Source organism: Ochotona princeps, chromosome 13 (genome assembly GCF_030435755.1).
Source record: "Ochotona princeps isolate mOchPri1 chromosome 13, mOchPri1.hap1, whole genome shotgun sequence".
NCBI classification, from domain to species: Eukaryota; Metazoa; Chordata; class Mammalia; order Lagomorpha; family Ochotonidae; genus Ochotona; species Ochotona princeps.
In genome coordinates this window covers 34800924-34823085 of record NC_080844.1, presented here as the reverse complement: position 1 = coordinate 34823085, position 22162 = coordinate 34800924, and the positions used below count along the sequence as shown (strand labels likewise).

Here is a 22162-nt window from a genome sequence, read left to right as displayed (position 1 = left end):
GAAGATGACCCAGGTGTTGGGGTCCCTGCATTCACATGGGAGCTCTGGATAGAGATACAAACTCCTGGCTTTGAAAAACTTCAAAAAAAAAAATAAATAAGTAACTTTTTAAAATAATTTTTTAAAAATAGAAGAAAAACTTAAAGCTTACAATGGACAAATAAAAAACCATCAGGATGTACTCACGCCCACCGTTGTCTAATGAACAACTTCTCCTTCCCAGGAGCAGGAGGGTTTTCACAGCCCAGATCAGTTAGCCGGCTAGGTCATTAGCTTCTTGATTGTTACTTGCTACAAAATTATCAACTCAAATCAACCTCACCACAATTAGCTTTTAAAATTAAATGAACTGACCAGCAATGTTAACTTTTTTTTTTTAAGTCACAGGGTGGTCAAAAACTGAAATAGTAACCCAGTAGCAAAAGTCTTTAAATATGTTTCCTAACATTCAGAACCACCTTGTTAGCTAATTGGAGAGCATCCCTACAATTCACTACCTGGATCTGACTCCAAACCATAATAAATATTCTCACCCATTAAACTAGGGCTACAAGCAAAATGTTTCTTTGTTGAAGCTACAGACACATTTCTTACAAACAGTTGAAACTGCAAATTCTGTTTTGCAATACCCATGTAGCAAATGACAGGGCTGACAACTAAAATATCTTATGGTACTTGTAATAAATAAACTTGCAGAATTTTACCATGAAGCTTTTCTTCTGCAGGTTTCTATATTTTCAACTGCTGCAAATCAACTCTCCAGTATGACTACATACGCGTTGAGCACAGCCCCAACTCTTAACTTGCTGAAAAGTGAAATAAGAGAACAGCTGCTGCAGCTTCAAATCGGTCAAGATGTACCGATAGATAAAAGCTGTTAACCACCCCAGCAATACTATTAATATGTGCTGTGTCTTTCATATATCATATATCACCACTTGTCTTCACTTAACATTAACAGATTACACACAGGATTGGTGTAAACCCAGAGACTTTAATAAAAAATATTAAATTTATCTCCTTTTGTTTCACTTGGTTACAAATGCAAATATCAATATGGCCTCTTGGATGATGAACACTTGCCACAGACATTTAAACCCATTAGAGAGTTCCAATTTTACCATCTCATAGAACTCATTCCCATTTAAGCATATGAAGAAACACTGAGGGAATGTAGGACCAATGTTGTGGCACACTGAATAAAGCCACCATTTGTAATACCAACATTGTATACGGGTCCCAGTTCAGGTCCTGGTTGTTCTTCCAATCCAAATCTGCCCATGGCTTGGGAAAAGCAGTGGGAGATGATCCAAGTTCCCTGTCACCTATTTGGGGGACCCAGAAGAACTCCAGGCTCCTGGCTTCAGCCTAGTCCAGTCCCAGCTATTGCAGGCAACCTGAAAAGTGAACTAGAGGCTGGGAGATTGGTCTCTCTCCCTTTCTGTAACTGACTGTCAAATAAATCTTCAAAAGAAAATGAGATTACAATGTAATGAGAGTCCATTCATTTATCTTATTGCTGCTTTCAGCAAAAACTAAAGAGTGTTGGTAAAGTACCTATATACTCAACTATATTCCTTTTATCTTTTCATTCTATTCAATTACATTCTTATCACACTTTAATCCAACTACATCCCTGTTATCCTACATTTTATCCAACTACATTCCTGTTATCCTATATTTTATTCAACTACGCTCCTGGTATCCTTTAATCAGTCTTTATTAAATATATCAAGTTCAATTCTAATGGTTCATCGAAGAACAACACAAGCCTATATTTGGTTCACAAATGTAAACAATCCCAAAAAGAAGATATAACAGCAGAGTCCCAAGGATCAAGAAAATGTGGCACATTTCCATCACTGGATTTTATTTTAAAATATGAAGCACTATCTTTAAAAATGTTCACAAGCCTATTAATCAATATATGCACTAAAGACTTAAATAATCACCACACAAATAGGTAATTACAACATATCCAAGTTCTCTCTTCAGAGCATATATACTTCGCAATTGTTAAGTGGATATGCTCGATTATCCTAAACAGTTACCTCTATTGAAAATATCATTCAGTGTTGCTTATTTTCTTTTCTTTTTTTAAAGTATGGAATGCTTCATGAATTTCCATATCACCCTTGCAAAGGAACCATGCTAATCTTCTCTGTATCATTCCAATTTCAGTATATGTACTGCCGAAACAACACCTCTTCCTTTTCTAACAGAACTAGCAATGTTTAAGGCCTCTCTTGGGTCCAGCCACTTTAAATTAATACACTATTTAAATTATGTCCTGAAAATTCCATGCAGAAGGCACCATTCAAGTAACACATATAAGTACAATGAGAAAGCTTGTAACTTGGAACAACATCAGGAACACAACAATGACCAGGATGTGCCCAAAGGGAGACATAATTCAGCAGTACTAGGGGTCAAAGATAGCAGTTTATCTAGTTGTTGGAATCAGAGGAACCAGAATTTGAGTTGAGCTTAAAGCACAACTACAGTTTCCAGACAGATAAATACATCTTAGATGGAAGGTGTGTATATAAGCAGAAGTGACTGGAAGCCTTTGTGATACCACAAATTAAGTTACTGCTTGGGATGCCTGCTTCCCAGAGTGCTGGTTCAAGTCCCAGCCGCTCCCAGTTTCTGATCCAGCTTCCTCCCCACTCATGTACTTAAGAGGTAGTAGAACATGGCCTAAGTACTTGGATCCCTGCCACCTGCATGGAAGACTTAGATGCAGTTTCGAGCTCCCAGTTTTAGCCTGGCCCAGCCCCACATGCTACAGACATATGGGAGTGAACCAGCAAATAGAAGATATGTCTGTGTGCCTCTCTCCCTCTATGCCATTCTGCCTTCCAAATAAATGTCTATCTCTGACAAGAAAAAATGAAATCCTCTGCCAGCTAATCCCATATTGGGTGCAGGTTCTTGTCCCAACTGTTCCATTTCTGATCCAATTTCCCTGGGAAAGCAGTGGAGAATAGCCCAAGTGCTTAGGCCCCTGCACCCATTAGAAACTCTTGGCTTCTGGCTTCGAACTGGCCCACTTCAGCTGTTTGGCAGCCATTTGGGGAGTGGACGGACAGATAGAAGGTTTCTCTGTCTCCCCCTCTTGTTGTAACTCTGCCTTTCAAATAAAAAGAAAGTAAATCTTTAAAAGTTTATATTATGGGCCCGGCGGCTGGCCTAGCGGCTAAAGTCCTCGCCTTGAACGCCCCGGGATCCCATATGGGCGCCGGTTCTAATCCCGGCAGCTCCACTTCCCATCCAGCTCCCTGCTTGTGGCCTGGGAAAGCAGTGGAGGACGGCCCAATGCATTGGGACACTGCACCCGCATGGGAGACCTGGAAGAGGTTCCAGGTTCCCGGCTTCGGATCGGCACGCATTGGCCCGTTGCAGCTCACTTGGGAAGTGAATCATTGGACGGAAGGTCTTCCTCTCTGTCTCTCCTCCTCTGTGTATATCTGGCTGTAACAAAATGAAAAAAAAAGTTTATATTATTACATCTCTAAGATCTATTTTCAACTCAAAAAATCTGACTTTAGCGATCAGCAAATTTTTTTTTGAAGATTTATTTTATTTTCATTACAAAGTCAGATACACAGAGAGGAAGATCTTCCGTCCGATGATTCACTCCCCAAGTGACCTTAATGGCCGGTGCTGCGCTGATCCAAAGCTGGGAACCAGGAACCTCTTCCGGGTTTCCCACACAGGTGCAGGGTCCCAAAGCTTTGGGCCGTGCTTGACCACATTCCCAGACCACAAGCAGGGAGCTGGATGGCAAGTGGAACTGCTGGGATTAGAACCGGCGCCCATACAGGATCCCGGTGCATTCAAGGCAAGGACTTTAGCCACCAGGCCATGCCGCCGGGCCCCCAGCAATTTTTTTTTTTTATAAAGGGCCAGCTATATATGGAACATACAATCTCTGTCACAACTTCTCAGCTCCTTTGTTGTAATGAGGAAGCAGCCATAGAAACAAAGCAAATGAAAGAATATGGCTGTTTTCCATCAAAGTTTTCTTCACAAACACTGAAATTTCAATTCTGTGTGTCACAAAATATTGCTCTCCTTTTGATTTTGTTTAAATCTTTTAAGAATGTAAACACTATATTTAGCTGCTGGGTGGTACAAAACTAGACACACAGATCAATAGTTTGCGGACTCCAGCTCACCATAAAAGAAATGGTATGCTCAGAAAGGAGTCACGGGTGTGATCATCTTTAAGAGTCTGGAGTAAGGATATCAGGCTAACCTAGAAGACAACAAGGAGGAGGCACAGCAGGTTTCTAGGCAAGGTGTGCTCTGGGTACATTACAATCCAGTTTAATCTAGATCAGTAGCTTTGAGAAAGGAAGAGTTGGAGAAAAATCTGGGGGGGGAGGTCAAAAGAATATTACTTGAAAAAAATTAGGGAAATGTGTATTTATATAAATGAAAGAAGTCAAATTTCCAGACAAGGGGAACAAATAAATTTTTACTTTCTCATACCCCAGGGCCATCAGTCCATGACCGCAGCATAGGACTACCTGAGGAATCTGCTGTTTACCAAAGCTTTCCAACAACCTGACATGGAGCTTCCAGTTCAAAGGCAGTCTTCTGGTTGATGCCAGGTAAAATGCAGCATTCCTATTTTCATTATAAAATGCAACAGATGCGGCAGTTTTACAGCTGATGTTTATTTATTTATGGCTCCTTTCACTCCAGGGAGTTCTCAAATTACGAACAGCGTTCATCTGGTGTACATAGAAGCATCACGGCCCTCACATTATTTAAAGTCACTCTACTGACTATGACTCAGGATCTTTATCTCTTCTTGCTCTGACAAGGAAGAGGAAAGAAAAAAAAAAAGAACTGCAATGTTGCATATGTGTCCAATTCCATATTAAAGTATCCAAGTACTATGAAAGCAATCCCATTTTCTGGGAATAACAGGTGCCTTCTAGAACTCAAATTTGGAAGTTGAGTGGGAATAGGAGAAAAGAGGATGGAAACAGGCCTGAATGGAAGCACTTAGAATGCACGCCACTATCTGATAAAAATGTAATGAAGTCTTAAACAAAGAAGAGATTAATTTTTACAGAGCAGTTTGAAAAGAGCTTCATGTCACAACATCCACACTGGGCCTATTCTAACAAGAAAGTAAGGGTAATTTCAGACCACGTGAACAATGCAAACAAAAACCCTAAAAAGAAGAGAAAAGTTAATCTTGTTTCAAAAGTAGCATATGTTTACAGTTAGGTGGAAGGCACAAATTATAATAATTAAAAAAAAAACTTATAACTGAGAGGTTACCACTCGATTCCATCTACAAACAATACAGCACAGGGGTAGGGAACCTTCTTTCTGCCAAGGGCTGTTTGGATATTTATAACATCATTCACATGCCATATGAAATTATCAACTGAAAAATTACCCCGCTGCAGATACTAAACTTTAAGTCCTGCCTGTGGTTGCAGGCCAACCCAAATGATTTTACAGGCCTTATATAACCCAAAAGCCAGCCATTCCCCACCCCTGATTAACATAACACAAAACAGGGTCATTCTAAATACTACCCAACTTCGTTTAACTTAACATCTTACCAGCAAGGACAACCGTCAGTGCCATCTTGGGTCACATATTGAAGTGATTAAAAAACACTGGTTCACCCGAGTTAAGGCAGGTATAGGCCTTCCCTTTTAGACTCTCCTTTTGAACTTTTTCTTGATCCTTATTTTCTTTAGCTTCTCTTTAAGTTTCTTAGAGTAAGCTACCAGCTACTGTACTCAGCTTTTTCTTCTACATGAGATCAAAAAGGGGTGGCCATGACCTGCTCCATCTACAACTTGAATAAAAAGCACTGTTGAGATCTTTTAGATGCAGTTAAGATTTTAGGTTTTCTGCCTTACATTTTAAATGAATCTCATCTGCATAACTAAAATACGGTCAACTACTTGCTCCCAACTTGGACAAATTACTCTATGAAACTTGGTTTCCTCATCTGCAACCACATGTTTTCCTGAGGATAATATTTAAAACGCGTTTGTTTTCCTGATTCACATCTTTAATTGAGAATACTTTGAGTCCAAATGTAAATTAAGAGATGTCTTTAGACTTTGCACCTTTTTTCTATTTCTTCCACTGCCTGAAGGCAGCCTTTATGATCTCTAATTCGCAAGGATGGTTCTCGAACTCAAGTGCCTCTTCAATCTATACTTCCTCAGTGCTGCTGTGATTACCTTACCTCAAACTTTATGTCTCAGGTTAAAATCCTACCATAAAGTGTCCAACCTGTGGCATGGCAAGTTGCAACACTGCCATCCCATCGTTCTGGCTAGCTCTGCTTCTGAGCCTGATAACATACCTGAGAAGGCAGCAGAAAATGGCCCAAATATTTGTGCCCAAGATGAAGCTTCTGGCTCTTAGTTTCAGCCTGACCCAGGCTCAGCTATTGAGGCTCCTTAGGCAGAAAACCTCCAAATGAAAAAACACTCTCTTTGTCACACTGCATTTCATATTTTCAAAATCTTAGAAGCGGAAAATCACTCAGTTATCCTAATATCCAATGCTTAATATGTTCTACTTCTAAGAATTATTCTATAAATGTACTTGTCCATTCATAAAATGGCAAATCTGTATCATTCTTTGCTTTATGGTCTGAAACAGCAAAAGACCTAAATAATCTAAATCCCTTCCATAAAGGTCTAGCTAGCTCAACAAGTCACAATACAATCATAAAAAATTTTTGTTTTTAGAGCAAGACAGACACAGAAACCTTGCATCACTATTTCACCCCTGAGATGCCTGAAACAGGCAGGGGTTGGGCTAGGTCAAGCCAGGGAGACTAGAACTTAGTCTAGACCTGCTCTGTAGATGGCAGGCACTCAGTCACTTGGGCCATCATCACTGCTTCCAAGAATCTGAATTAACAAGAAGTTGTGGTTCTAAGAGCAAGCCAGATACAGAACCCAGGTACTCTAATGAGGAGCTTGGGAATTTCAACTAGTAGGACATACTACCAAAAGAATGTTGTATAACTGTCCAAAGATGAGAAAATTCCATATGTACTCATCAGAAATTTTTGCAAAATATATGAAGGAGGCAGGGGAAATCAAGGAACAGAACATTGTAGTAGGTCACCATCTGTAGAGAAGGAGAATTACATATTGCCTGAATGTGTATAAGCTGTCTCTGGAAGCACAGCCAAGACTTGATGAAGGAAACTAGGAAGCTGGAGTTCCAGGGTGACAGGGAGGTTTTTCACTGTATGCCTTTCACCTTTCAGATCATCAACCAGGGGAATTATTTACCTATTCAAAAGCTGGGATGTTTTCCTTCTGCTCTTAACAAATATGTATGACATACCACTACCTTCAAGAGTTGGCATGAGCCACCTTAATGGGTTCATCCTAAAGCCTCCCTTTTCTGAACTGCACATTCACAGCCTCCTAGCTTGTTTCCACTCTGCACAGGTTTTCCTTCCGTTTCCGCCTAATTTTCCTTATACCTCGATATTACCTCTCAAAAGAAGAATGAACTTCCCTTCCACCACATTCTGCTTGAAGGCCTTTAGCCTCTGATTGCATGTTTGCTTCCTGGTATCAGAAACTAAGTTCATCATCCCTGCTCATGTCCATCAAAAGTTGTTACACCTCAGGGACAAAGTCCAGGCCTCTTACAGCATTAAACTGCTTGGTGAAACAGCAGCCTGATTCACAAGCCAAAATGTGCAAGCAATCCAAATGTGCATCATTGATGAATGGAAAAACAAAAAGTGATATATACACAAATGGAACAGAATTCAGTCTTAAAAAGAAAGGAAATTTGTGCACATGGTACAACACAGATAAAGCATGAAGACATTTTGCCAAGTGAAATAAACCAATCACAAAAGGACAAATATTGTCTGACTCTGCTTACATATTGTACCTAGAATACTCAAATTCACAGACCAAAAACAGAAATGTGGCTCCCAGAAACTGGGTGGAGGAAGAAACGAGGAATTTAAGTTGGAGAAAAGAAAAAGGTTCTGAAGCAATGTGGTAATAACGACTACACAATTATGTGAACATACTAACTACAGAACTGCGCATTTCTAAATGGTTAAAATGGTCAATTTTATGTTACATGCATTTCACAATTTAAAAAAATTAAACCAGAGATTCCAGCATCAGTACTATGGTACGATGTATTAAACTCTCCTTCCCGCTCTCTCTCTGTCTCTGCCTTTCAAATAGATAAATAAATCTTTGAAAATAAATAAAACCAGAGACTCTTCAATTTTTTAAAAAATTATCTATTTAATGTTAGCCAGCATTATCTATTTAATTTAAGTCAGAGTTACGGAGAAAAGGTGAGAAAGGTATCTTTCATTTGCTGATTCACTCCCAAACAGCTGAAATATACAACGATATTTGGCCCAAAGCAAGAAGCCTGGAGCTTGGAGTTTCTTCCGCTTCTCCTTGGAGTGGGGCAGGGACTCGAGCCCTCAGAGCATTCTCCGGTACTTTCCCTGGCCATTAGCAGGGAGCTGGATTGGAAATGGACTACCTGGGACACAAACTAGGGCTCATAAGAGATGCCGTCATCACAGGCAGCAGCTTTGTCCACTGTGCCACAATGCTGGTACCAGATTCGACAATCTTTTTCTTTTTTGAAAGATGTATTTATTTGTATTGTAAAGTCAGATACACAGAGAGGAGGAGAGACCCAGAAGAACATCTTCCATTTGCTGATTTACTCCCCAAGCAGTCGCATGGCTGGAGCTGAGCCGATCTGAAGCCAGGAGACTAGAGCTTTCTGTGGGTCTCCCATGTGGGTGCAGGGTCCTAAAGCCTTGGGCCATCCTCAACTGCTTTCCCAGGCCACAAGCATTGAACTGGATGGGAAGAGGGGCCGCCAGTATTAGAACTGGTGCCCATATGGGATTCTGGCACATGTAAGGCAAGGACCTTAGCAACTAGGCTATCACAACAGGCCAGATTCCACAATCTTAACACACTAATATTATCACAGCATTTGACCAGATTTTAAAAGTGCCTTGCCGTTGCTATGAAAGTAGTAAGGTCTTATAGTTTCTATATTCCAGGATATTCTTTATAAAAGAAAAAGGAAAGCGATTTTAAAAAGAACACAAGAGACTATCAAAACTGATATAGCTCTTTTTTAAAAAAAGATTTATTTTATTTTCATTACAAAGTCAGATATACAGAGAGGAGGAGAGACAGAGAGGAAGATCTTCCGTCCAATGATTCACTCCCCAAGTGAGCGCAACGGCCGGTGCTGCGCTGATCCTAAGTCAGCAGCCAGAAACCTCCTCTAGGTCTCTTACTCAGGTGCAGGGTCCCAAGGCTTTGGGCCATCCTTGACTGCTTTCCCAGGCCACAAGCAGGGAGCTGGATGGGAAGTGGGGGCTGCTGGGATTATAGCCGGTGCCCATATGGGTCCCTGGCACATTCAAGGCGAGGACCTTAGCCACCAGGCCACGGCGCTGTGCACCTGACATAGATATTTATAAACATTGAAAAGGCAACCTAATCTCCCTCCCTGTTGTGCCGTGCTGGCAGCCCGTATGGGTGTGGTTTGTGTCGCAGCTGCTCCACTTCCAAATCAACTCTCTGTTTAAGCACTGGGAAAGAGCAGATGACGATCCAAAGCCTTTAGACCCTACACCCACATGGAAAACCTGAAAAAGGCTCCTTGCTCGCAGCCCTGGCTATTGCAGCCATGTGGGGAATGAACCAGCACATGGAAGACCACTCTATCTCTCCTCCTCTCGCTGTAAAATCTACCTTTCAAATAAAAACGTCTTTTTTAAAAATCTAAATAAATTGATATTTAAAAGATACTGTTATTTAATTTTTTAAAATCAGGATATGTTAAATCGCATATAAAACACAGATGTTGTAAGAATAACAAACTTTGGGACCAGCATTGTGATTTAATGGATTAATCCACTGCGTATGACCCGGCATGCCATAAAGGTCAAGTATGGGTAGCTCTACTTCTGACCCAGCTCCCTGTTAATGTGCCTGGGCAAACAGAGGAAAGTAACCCAAGTCCTTGGGCCCCTGCACAAATGTGGGAAACCCAGATGAAGTTCCTGGTTCCTGACTTCAGTCTGGCACAGCCCTGGCCATTGCAGCTATTTGGAATTGAACAGCAGATAGAAGGTCTCTGTTTTTCTATGTAACTCTTTCAAATTATCAAAACAATGAAACAAATTAAAAATAACAAATTGTATGAGCTGAAGAAATTACCAGTGTTACACAAAATATTAAATAGACGCGAAAGAGAGTGAAAAAGATCAACGTCTCTAGAATCCTAATCAGGGATCAGAGTATGGCATAGTGGGTAAAGATGCTGCCCATGATGTCAGCAACCCACATGGGCACTGGTTCAAGTCATGGCTTCTCCACTTTCAAATTAGCTCATTGCTACTGCACAAGGGAAAGCACCAGAAACTGGACCAAAAACTTGGGCTCCTGCATCCCGTGGGAGACTTAGAAGCTTCTGGCTCCCGGGATCACTTTTGCCCAGCGGAGGCCATTGCAGTGATTTGGAGAGTGAAGCAGATAGAAGCTCTCTCTGCCTCTCCATTACTGAAATTCTGCCTTTCGAAAACATAAAATAATTCTCCTAGAAAAGATTACTATCGGGCCCAGAGCAATGGCCTAGTAGTTAAAGCGTTCACCTTGCCTGCACTGGGATCCCGTATGGGCACTGGTTGTTATCTGGCTGTTCCACTTCCCGTCCAGCTCCCTGCTTGTGGCCTGGGAAAGCAGTTGAGGACAGCCCAAAGCCTTGGGACCCTGCACCAGCGTGGGAGACCCAGAAGAGGTTCCTGGTTCCCGGCTTCGGATCGGCGCAGCACCTGCCGTTGAGCTCACTTGGGGAGTGAATCATCGGACAGAAGATCTTCCTCTCTGTCTCTCCTCTGTGTATATCTGACTTTGTAATAAAAAATAAATAAATCTTTTTTTAAAAAGTGTTTTAAGATTCTTTTGCTACTAGAAGGTAAAGATTTAACCAAAGACCTTTAAGTTAAATGTGCATAATTTTTTTTATTTTTTTAAAGATTTATTTATTTATTTTTTATTACAAAGTCAGATATACACAGAGGAGAGACAGAGCTGGATGGGAAGTGGAGCTACCAGGATTAGAACCGGCGCCCACATGGGATCCCGGGGCGTTCAAGGCGAGGACTTTAGCCACTAGGCCACGCCGGGCCCAAATGTGCATAATTTTTTTTAAAGTGTCTAGAAAATTCCTTATAGATTATAAGTAATAGATATAATAACTCTAAACTATGGTCTCCTGGATTTCATTTTTAAATTTATTCATCTACATTTCACAGAACATAGAAATGAATGGATTCTACCCATTCTTTCAGGCAAGAGATGTTAAGCTAATCCAGTATTTGCAAGGAGATAGTCAAATATTTGCCAACCTTGCTGTAACAGAATTCGATCAATTCCACTTCACAAATGCATCATACTTCCTAATTCAACCTGGCAGTCTGATTCCATCTTATCATTTTACTAAATGGCCTGGCTTTTGTTTTTCTCAGAAAATAGTTTATTTTCTTAGAAAACAAGGCAAGGAAGACTTGAACTAAAATTGAAATCCTAAACCCTAATTTTTGCTTTTTTTAAAGATTTTATTTATTTTTATTGTAAAGTCAGATATACAGAGAGGGGGAGAGATAGAGAGGAAGATCTTCCGTCTGATGACTCACTCCCCAAGTGACTGCAACAGTAGGAGCTGAACCAATCTGAAGCCAGGAGCCAGGAGCCAGGAGCATCTTCCAGGTCTCCCACGTGGTGCAGGGTCCCAAGGACTTGGGCCATCCTTGACTGCTTTCCCAGGCCACAAGCAGGGAGCTGGATGGGAAGTGGGTCTGCCGGGACTACAACCAGTGCCCATATGCGATCCTGGCACGTTCAAGCTGAGGATTTCAGCCATTAGGCCACTGCGCCAGGCCCTAATTTTTGCTTTTAAGTCGGGGAATGGAAAATATACTTTTAATGCTCTTGCTATTGCTTCAAAGTAAAAAAAAAAATAGATTAAGAATTTAGGGTGCAGGTGTTTGTCACAGCAGTTAGGGTACTACCCACTTGGGACACCTGCAACCAATATCAGAGTACCACAATGAGAGTCCTGGTTCCATTTGCCATTTCAGCCTCCTGCTAGTGCAAACCCTGGAAGAGAGCAGGTGATGGCTCCAGTACTTCGATCCTGCCACCACACGGAAGATCCACAGTTCCTGGCTCCTGGCATCAGCCTGGCCCAGCCAGGCTGTTTGTGTGGTAGGCAGTTGAAGAAGGATCCAGAGAATGGAAGATATCTTTCTCTTTGTCTCTGTCTCACTCCCTCTCTTTCTCTCCTCTTTCAAATAAATAAAAATTGTAAATAAATTGTTTTTTTAAAAAAAAAAACTAGATGTTTGTCTTTAATCATAAGAAGCTGGCAATAAAAGTTTCCGTTATCTAAAACTGTCAGTGGTATTTTCCCCACAGTTGGTAAAACTGTAGATTCCACAACATATGGAATTCTACTGAGAGCTTTCCTTGGCATTTTGCCTTGTTGAGTAAAACTTAAAAGCTATGTCTAGACATTTTTTTTAAAAGCCAGCACTGCCTTTTTATTAGACTAACATTTTTAAATGTGACTTACAGATCATGAGAAAATATATTAATAACATCTAACACTCACTGGCCTCTTAAGGATGTGTCATGAATAGTTATAAATATTCTAATAAACTCATTTGATCTTCACAATACTATGAGTCAGGTACTATCTTTAGCTGTATTTTACAGAGGAGAACCATGAGAAATAAGAGATTAAATAACTTGCCATGTTACCTCTCTTAAAGGCGACAATGGTATGTTGTTATGCTAGGAGCTTAAGTTGTTTTTTAAGCCTACCAGAGGACACACACCAGAGAAAAATCTTTCGTTCTCCCTCCCCATCCTGCTTTCTTTTTTGACATACAGTTCCCATACATTGACTCACTAGCAAAATGCTCGTAACATCTGGGAATCGCTGGGCCAAACCCAGATCAGGACACAACCTAGGTCTGTCTCTTGCTTAGGAGTCAGGAACCCAATTACTTAGTCAGTACGCTTGCCTCTCAAAGGTCACATTGGCTGGAAGCTGAAGTCAAGCTGGAGTCAGGTACCTAACCTAGGTGGCCTGATTAGGACACCAGCCTCTTAACAAGTATCTTAAACACTAGATAAAAGCCTGCCTCTAGGGTATTTAACTCCCAACCATTATACTCAATGGCTTCCAAAGAATCTTGTTATGATTCTAGGCAGATTTACCAAGCATATACACCTAAAGACTAACTTTGGTATTCACTAATTTAGAGCAAGTGCATTTTGACAAAGCTAGCTATTTTTAGTTACAATATATTGAAAATAACAGAATTCCAAATTCATCGTTTGTTTTCACTTTTTCCACATAGTCTGCATAATCCTATGTTGCACTGGGTAAGAGTATCCCCACCTGCATCTTACGACACTGTAGTTAGAACTTATGCATTCAGGAAACATGGATGATCCTATTAACTGATTTTCTAAGAGGCCACTATTTTAGACTAGACACTTGCACTGGGCCCAACAAACCAAACCAATTCAGAATATAACTACTCTAAGCTTGACTAGCTGCAAAAGGCCCTACAGTGAGTTAGCTGATCAGACTGCAAAGAATTAACTAGTTAAGCTGGAATCAATTGACCAACTATGTAAGCTATAGCCTATTATTTTCTATTTTTCATCATTAATTTTTCTATAAATGTTGTCCTATCACATTGTTGGCTAGAGTTCTCAGAACTTTTTCTAGTTGTGGGAGTTATTGGACTCACATCTTTAAAAACTATATTGCTGGTTAAAATCTACTGAATGGTACTGGTAATTAATTTAATTTAATTTGATCCTAATGCATGCAATTACAACTACTTTCCAACTGGCAGTTAAATTTCACCAAGATTCATTCCAAGCAGAAATTATACTATTTCAAAGAAGCTTCAAACACATATGGGTACAGACATAGCACATGTTCTTTTTATTTGATTACTCAACAAATATTTCTCAAGACCCTACTATGTGCCAAGCTATGAAGGCTGCTAGAAATTTAGAGACAAACAGCAGAGGCAATATTTGCCCCTAGGTATAATGCTAAACAAGGTAATAAATATATAAATAGTATACAGCTAAATATTGTTTTTAATTTTTATTTATTTGAAAGGTAGAGAAATATATTGAGAGAGATCTCCTATTAGCTGGTTTACCTGCTGAGTCCTGCAGTACACATTAGGAGAAATGCTAGAATTGGGAGCAGACTCAAACCCAGGCATGCACACATGGATTGTAGGTATCCCAAGCATCATCTTAACCACTATGCCAAACACCCACCCCCACTGCTTGAGTTTGATAAGTAATTTTTGCTACATAGAGAGGATGGTAAGGAGAGAAATTTAAATGTGGTTGGTCTCAATTTTTTTTCCATATAGAAGATCTAGTAGCTCATTCATATCTCATCTGCTTTAATGGGATAAGTTAAAAGCATGCTGTCTGGTGGATAAAAGATGACCAAGTTCCCTAGCGACAGGGCATGAACAGGGAGAAGGCTGGAAACACAGAAAAAGTACATAATAGAGGTCCCTCAACTCTCAACTCTGAGAACAAACATGCCATTACTCTTTGTTCACAGAAAGCTTACTTGTGGGAATAACTCAAGCTTATTTCAAAAGAAGGAATGACTTTGACTTGGACTGTGTCCAGCTGTGGCTAAGAACAGGAATGAAATTCAGCCACTTTTGCCTTAAAAGTAACTCAACTGGAAATTTTATCAGTGAGAATTCTCTGAGGCAAGAGCTATTTTCCACAAGTTAAGAATTTGTAAGTCCTGGTGCATTAGCCTAGTGGTTAAACCCTTGCCTTGCATGCAACAGGATGCCATATGGGCACTGGTGCATATCCCAGCTACTTCACTTTCCACCCAGCTCCTTGCTTGCGGCCTGGAAAACCACTAGAGAATAGCCCAAAACCTTGGGACCTTATACTCGTGTAGGAGACTCGGAAGAAGCTACTGGCTTCACATTGGCTCAGCTCCGGCTATTGTGGCAAATTGGGGAGTGAACCAGAGGACAGAAGATCTTTATGTCTCTCCTCTCTGTAACCCTGCCTTTCCAATAAAAATAAATAAATCTTCTAAAAAAATTATAAACCGTTTTTATATTAAGATTTACCAACTGTCAACCTCTACACTCTTTTTCTTTCCTATCCATCCAATGAAATTAACTTCTAATGGAAAAAAACAGACATTTTTAAAATCTGAAGGCCAAAACATGTCAACAACTTCAATTAGCATAATTTGTGCTTTGTTTCTTATGTAATGATACAGACTTTTGGTATATGCTAGCAGATGAAAAAAGAAAAAAGAATCACTATGCCTTCAATAGAAGACAAGAGACAGTGAGCTATGTCATCAACATGAAATATCTAAGATGAAAAGCTGGCACATTAAATATCAAAACACAACACACTCACTGAGGGATTACCATGAGCCAGAGACTGAAACAAATACAGTTCTAGGAATATCAAGAATATAAACTGCCTGATGTCATCCCAAACCCAACAACCTAAAGGAGGAAACCCTAGAAAGAGAGGAAGAGGGAAAAAACCTGCAATCATTTCAATCACTCAAAAACAAATGATCCAGCAATGACACAAAGTGCCAGGGAGATCTTCCATTTGCCGGCTCATATTCCACACCTGGAAGGGTACACCTGACAAACAGCAACAAGAACTGATTGGCTTTAATCAACAGGCCTGAGCACAGAGCATTCTTCTAGGGAGAGCAGCTAGAGAAAAACTAACTAGTTTTTTATATTTGCTCATGAACGACTGTTACTTTATTATTATTATTATTATTAATTTTTAATTGAAAAGTCAGGTATATAGAAAGGAGGAGAGACAGACAGAAAGATCTTCTGTTCTCTGGTTCACTCCCCAAGTGGCCACAATACTGGAGCTGAGCCAATGTGAAGCCAGGAGCTTCTTCCGGGTCTCCCACGTGGGTACAGGGTCCCAAGGCTTTGGGCCATTCTCTAGTGCTTTCCCAGGCCACAAGCAGAAAGCTGGATGGGAAGTGGGGCCGCCAGGACTAGAACCTGTGCCCATATGGGATCCCAACACGTTCAAGATTAGGACTTTAGCCACTAGGCTAATGCGCCAGGCCCCAACTGCTACTTTTGATACTGCCAATTATTATGTAAAAATATGTCCCAGTGTCATGACCATTTTTTTTAAAGATTTATTTACTTTTATTACAAAGTCAGATATACACAGAGGAGAGACAGAGAGGAAGATCTTCTGTCCAATGATTTACTCCCCAAGTGAGCCGCAACGGGCCGTTGCTGCACCGATCCGAAGTCGGGAACCTGGAACCTCTTCCAGGTCTCCCACAGGAGTGCAGGGTCCCAAATCTTTGGGCCGTCCTCTACTGCTTTCCCAGGCCACAAGCAGGGAGCTGGATGGGAAATGGGTCTGCCGGGATTAGAACCGGCGCCCATATAGGATCCCGGGGTGTTCAAGGTGAGGACTTTAGCCACTAGGCCACGCCGCCGGGCCCTGTCATGACCATTTGATGAACTGGCTGGGCCCAGAAAGCAAAAACACAGCAAATCAAGTATATGGATATCTTTATCCCTTGCCGTGCACTCAAGATCCTTTAAACAAGGAATTCATGACTCACACTATGAGACTACCCTTTAACCAGTGGTTACATTTAAATAATATATCAACACCTGGCCTAAATCATTACATTTTTAAAAAGACACTCCCAAAAAAGGAATGCAAAATCCAAATGCCACTTTCAGATAGGAGACAACATAGTCTCACGTTATGAATTTAGTAAGTGGCCTGCATAGTTGAAATGATTCTGAAACAGAGAAACCACAACCCAAAATAGCCTCAACACTTCTGTTATCTCAAACAATGGGCAGTTAGCCATCCATTCCTCCATCTGAAAATATATATCCTATTTTTTTTCAGTCAAAATCAATTATAAATTCAATAGTGATCCAAATTTGACTACATCAGATGTTTGAAAACTGAGGATAGGAAATACTGGTTACACAATAATTCCTATTTTACACAAAAAAAACAAACCTGGGCATGTTGATTTCATTTTAAAAATTCGCAGTGCAGAGTACACATAGTCCCTACCGGTAAAGGACCTACAACCTAATGAATAAGACTAACACTGAACACGTATGAGTGTCCCAACAGAAAATACACATGCTAAGAGGCCATTGTGGTAATGTAGCAGGTAAAGCCGCTAACCAGCCCAGCCCAAGCTGTTGCAGCCATCTGGGCAGTGAAGTAGTGGAAGGAAGATTTCTCTCTTCCTCTCCCTGACTCTTTTTAACTGTTACTTTCGAACAAATAAATGAGTCTTTTTTAAAAAAAAGAATTATGCATGCTAAGGGGACTGTGGATAACGAAGATGTTCCCAACCCACTCCCCTCCCAAGGTTCTGTGAAGCACCAGGGAATTTTAAGACTATAAAAAGGATGAACACCCAATTATGACACAATAAAGCATAAGCATTTTACAACTACATAAATGACCATAATTAAATAAGTATATTAAATTATCAGGTTACTTTTCAGAAGGCAGCTACGATGATTAATATATACGAACAATGCCATTGACTAAGCTACACTTTGTCCATTTGGAATTGCATCAGCACTACTTTTAAAACAGTTTTAGAACATCCCCAACTTTGCACAGGTTAAATAAACGTGTAATTCAAGGTTCCATAGAAACTTTAAACACAGTTGTAGAAATACATATAATCTCCAAAAGTCTTCTCTAAGTCATACAAGTAAGTATTAAATATTACTGGGGCTGGTGTTACAGCGTTGCAACTTAAGCAACCATGACTCCCAGATCCTTCTCTTCCAATCCAGGTCTCTGCTCATGTGCCTGGGAAAGCCACAGAGGACTGCCCAAGTGTTTGGGCCTTGTACCCATGAGGGAGAACCAGAAGCTCCTGGCTTCAGCCTAGGCCAGCGCTGACTATTGTGGCCATTTAGGGAATGAACCAGCAGGCAGAAGACCTATCTGTGTCTCTCCCTCTCTCTAATTGCCTTTCAAAAGAAAAGAAAAGAAAAAAAGAAAAGGAAAGGAAAGATAGAAAGGAAGAAAGAAATCTTTAAACAATATATATTAAACATTAAAGTTCACCTCTTATTCTTTACTTCTTTTGATCTGGAAGCACATTTTCAGATGAAATTCCATTATTTCTCAAAGAAGCTACACATTTAGTTTAAACACTATTTAGTTCCAATAAGGCTTTAGACTAAGCAATCACATTTAGTACAAAAGGCTTTATCTGTTTTGCAGGCATAAATACTATTAGACTGATCTGTATCTACTCTTATTTCTCAGAAAAATAAATACCATGAAATTCAATGTGGCTATGAAAAAGCCCACCTCCCCATTACTCTTCTCATTTAAACCCTTCATATAGGCTATGCCAAAGCCAGGTTCTCAACGCATACTGTTGCTTGGTCCAGAAAGAATGGAAACTCTCTAACTAATAGCATTCTTGGGGCATGTCTTTCTAAGTGGAAATCCTCTACCAATATTTAGCAAATTTTCTCTAACTGGATTTGGGATGGTGGATTAGAAAAAACAAGAGAATCGATTCTGAGGCCAGGCTAACTTGCTTTGCCATTATGAGCAATTTACTTGTCTGAACTCTGTGTAGTTCTACATAGAGTTATAAAATGGGGACAACAGTAAAATCTATCCACAGAAATGCTGAGACTACCAATAGGAGAGTATTTTAAGAATCATATAAACATGGGGTAGGGATTGTGTTGTTACAGGGTAAGCCACTACTTGGGATGTCTGCACCCCTCATCACAGTCCTGCTTCTGCTTCCAATCTGCTAAGGCACACCTGGGAGGCAGCAGATAATGGATCGAGTACCAGAGTTTCTCCCACAGAGGTGAGAAAGTCAGAAACAGTTCCTGCTTCTGACCTCGGGCTTGCCCAATCCTGGCTGTTGTGGGCATTTGGGTAGTGAACCAGTAAATGGAGGGCCTCTCTCTTTCTCGATCTATCTGTCTCTCTTTGTGACTGTGGTTTTCAAATAAATATAGCTTTTAAAATAAAAAGAATTATATAAATGTTCTTATTATTTACTCAATCTTTTATTACAGTAATTACTTGCTAATTTTTAAAATAAAAAAATATAGAAAATATCCCTTACAAGTCTAACATCCAACTATTACTTATTTTGTTGGTGTTACTTAACTGAAGCAAGTACAACACTAACAAAATAAACTAAAGCAAAAATAATTTCAGATGTTAACACTGATCATTACAAGTGATAAGATTACCTGCTGATCTCTTTTTAAGAGCATTGCAGCCTTTCCCATCAGTTTAAAGTGAAGACAATGATGTTAACTGTTCAGAGCTGGTCACAAAAGCATTTGATATATGGGTAAGGCCCATAAAAGTCAAGGCCATAAAAAAATCCCAAAATAAATATTTCATGAACCCAAGGAGTAGTTACAGCACACGCCTTCAGATGCAATGGGGAAGGCAAAAAATCTGAAGCCCCATTAATAAAACTGACATGACTATAGAGTCACAATCGAAGGCTGACAGATCTCTATGGTTTAATTCAGTGGAAAAATTTATATTGTACCAGCAGATGGGCAAAGACTTATCTTTTGAGTCCCACCATTCCTAGAACTTCTTATGCTGCTCTTCTATTTTTCCTTCCCAGCTGACTCCTTGCTACCTCCTCTCCCTTGTTTATTACTGCAATGGGCTCACCTTCTGTGCTTAAAATGGCTTTAACTCATACAATGGAATATTATTCAGCAACAAAAAGGAAGGTGCTACACCACAAATGAACCCTGAAAACACGATGTTACGTGAGAGAAGTTTGATCAAAAGAACCAATACAGAAATAATGCTGTTCAGGATCTTAAGTAGAAAATAAGGACATGAGAGACCAGACCATGGCATGGCAAGCTAATCCTGAGCCTGTGGCACCAATCCAGTCCCCTGCCGATGGCTAGAAAAGCAGCGGAGGATGCCCAAGTCCTCGGATCTCTGCACTCATGTGAGTGACCTGCAAGAAGCTCCTGGGTTCTGGCTTTGGACTGTCCCAGTCTAGCTGTAGTGCCCTTTTGGAGAGTGAACCAGAGCTCTTCTCCCTCTCTATGTAATTCTGACTTTCAAATAAAACAAAAAAAAAAATTTAAAACAAGGCTATATAAATAAATATTCCCATTCTACCCCCTGAGAAGTAAAAGTGATAATTCACTTTTAATACATGTTTTGCATCCCCATTCCAAAAAGCCAAACTCTGAAATGCTTCAAAATCCAAACATTCTGAGTGTGGACATGACACTACAAGTAGAAAATTCCATACCTGACCTCATACAATGAGTAACATTTAAAACACAGATGCACTAAAAATACTATCTAAAATTACCTCAGGCTGTGTGTATAAAGTACACCTGAAACATAAATTTATGAATTTGGTCCTCTTGCCAAAATATACATATGCAAATATTTCAAATTTTAAAAAATCTGAGACATTTCTGGTCTCAAGCATTTCACATAACGCATATTCAACCTGTATACAATGTGAATATGGAGCGAGCAGACTATTCTGCTTAGCAAGTATACACAAAATACAACTAAATATTGTCTCCTTAAAAGCCCTTAAAGTCAAAACTTAGCCCTCAGATTCTTTTCCTAGATAGTTTATTTTTTTAAGGTTGATTTATTTATTTCAAAGGTAGAGCTACAGAGAGAGAGAGAGAGAGAGAGATAAACAGAATCTTATCCACTGGTTCACTTTCCAAAGCCAATAGCTTTATTATGGTCTCCCATCTTCCATTGCTTTCTGAGGCACATTAGCAGGTGGCTGGACCACAAGTGGAGCATCTAGGACACAAACCAGTGCCCATATGGGATATCAGCATTGCATTTGGAAACTTTACTAGAAGTACAACACCACTCATGCCTGGGTAGTTCCTTACCACATCTTTATCGTTTTCTTTTTCTTGCTTCCTTTCTTCCCATTTTTTTTTTAAGATTTAAGTATTGTTTATCTAAAAGGCAGGTTTACAGACACAAGAAGCAGCAGCAACATGCCCTGTTTCACTCCCTAAATGGCCATAATAATCGGAGCTGTGCTGATCTAAAGCCCAGAGCTTCTTTCCACGTAGAGGTAGGGGCCCAAGGACTTGAGCCATCCTCTGCTGCTTTCTTAGTCCATAAATAAGGAGCTGGATCAGAAGTAGAGCAGCCAGGACTAGAACCAGTGTTCTTATGGAATGCTGGCACTGCAGGCAGAGGATTAGCTTGATAGAACACTGTACCAATTATTTTCTTTTTTAGAAATAGTTTTAATTACTTTATTAAGAGGCAAAGAGATGAAAGAGAAATCTTTCATCTGCTGGTTCATTCTCCAATATTACCCTGGGCTGGCCCAGGCAGAAGCTAGAATTCCATCTGGTCTCCCACATGGATGGCAGGGACCCATCTACAACTTGTTTTAACCCAAAATTACAAACCCCCAAATCAGTTTTATTATCTTATACTTATTTCTACTTTCGAGTTTTATTATCTCTGAATACACTTATGATTAATCACTTCTCTACTTTCTCTGCCACACCCAAAGTCTGAACTTCCATTTCTTCATGACCAATCTTAAATCTTCCATTTCCTTCCGTTCCCATCCTTCCTAGTTTCCTTCAACAACATCTATCCAGGCATCCTGTGTAACAATGCTGAGAGTAGGAACTGAGGTTCATACCAAGAAATATTAAACAAGGCTTCTTCTCTACAAAGACAATCTAGCTGGGACCTTTAGGCATGCACAGGATCCATATATTTAAAAGCCACAGTTGGCATTCAAAACAATGGCCAGGTCCTCTGGCTTTCCCAGAATACAATGCACACATTCTCCCTCACATACCATCCTGATCCTCCCACTTTCATCTTGTTGGATAAGGTCCTCTGTTAAACAGCCTGTATGTCCTGTACCAATTTCTCTGCTCTGTCCAACTTGCCTCTCCAGCTGCAATCAAGACTATCTGCCCACTGAAACCTGGAAAGGGAGTTCACAA

The 22162-nt window shown here is 40.2% G+C and overlaps 1 protein-coding gene and 1 non-coding gene across 3 annotated transcripts in view; both read right to left on the bottom strand.

The window, feature by feature from the left end:
* Positions 1–22162, bottom strand: part of VCL (vinculin) — a 102389-nt gene that overhangs the window by 77334 nt on the left and 2893 nt on the right. The window lies entirely within an intron of this gene.
* LOC118759467 (U6 spliceosomal RNA) lies at positions 2099–2204 on the bottom strand. Its single transcript, XR_004996202.2, has one exon. It is a non-coding gene; the product is annotated as a U6 spliceosomal RNA (small nuclear RNA).